We start from the raw sequence: 820 nt of genomic DNA on the forward strand, positions 1-820 counted from the left end.
AAAAGAAAAGAAAAGAAAAGAAAAGAAAAAAGAAATCTTCTATGTTGATTGTTGTTGAGTGAGAAAACAGAATGAACATTTAAGTGTGGTTTTTTTTCTTCTATCCAACAGCATAAGATGTAAAAATAGCTATTTTTTTTTTTTTTTTTTACGTCTTATGTAAGAACAAAAAGCAAATACAGACTCCTGAGTTCTAGTCCCAGCTTTGCAACTAGCTATCCATGAATCCTTGAGCAAGTCCCTTCACTTCCCTGGGTACCTATTTCTAATTTGGAAAATGAGAGAACTGAGTCATTACCGACAACATCCCTTCCAGGCGTAAGAGAGTAGATAATTTCCTAAACAGGTGACACACTGACCAGTAATCGCTTCAGATGCCCAAACAGGAAAAAATACACAGTGGTTAAATAGTGTTGTATGCATTATCACCATCTTGCAAGTTTATAAAGCCACATTGGAATAGTAAACGGACTGAGATACCCTGCAATAAAGAAAGCTCTATAACCAGTGGCCGGGCTCAGTGGCTCACACCTATCATCTCAGCACTTTTGGAGGCGGAGGCAGGTGGATCACCTGAGGTCACAAGTTCGAGACCAGCATGGCAAACATGGCAAAACCCCGTCTCTACTAAAACTACGAAAATTAGCCAGGCGTCGTGGCGGGCACCTGTGGTCTCACAGCCTGAAGCAGGAGAATTACTTGAATCCAGGAGGTAGAGGTTGCAGTGAAACAAGATTGTGCCACTACACTACAGCCTGGGTGACAGAGTGAGAGTCTGTCTCAAAAGAAAGAAAGAAGGAGGGAAAGAAAAGAAAGGAAA

The sequence above is a fragment of the Colobus angolensis genome, unplaced genomic scaffold, assembly GCF_000951035.1.
Source record: "Colobus angolensis palliatus isolate OR3802 unplaced genomic scaffold, Cang.pa_1.0 Scaffold4244, whole genome shotgun sequence".
NCBI lineage: Eukaryota > Metazoa > Chordata > Mammalia > Primates > Cercopithecidae > Colobus > Colobus angolensis.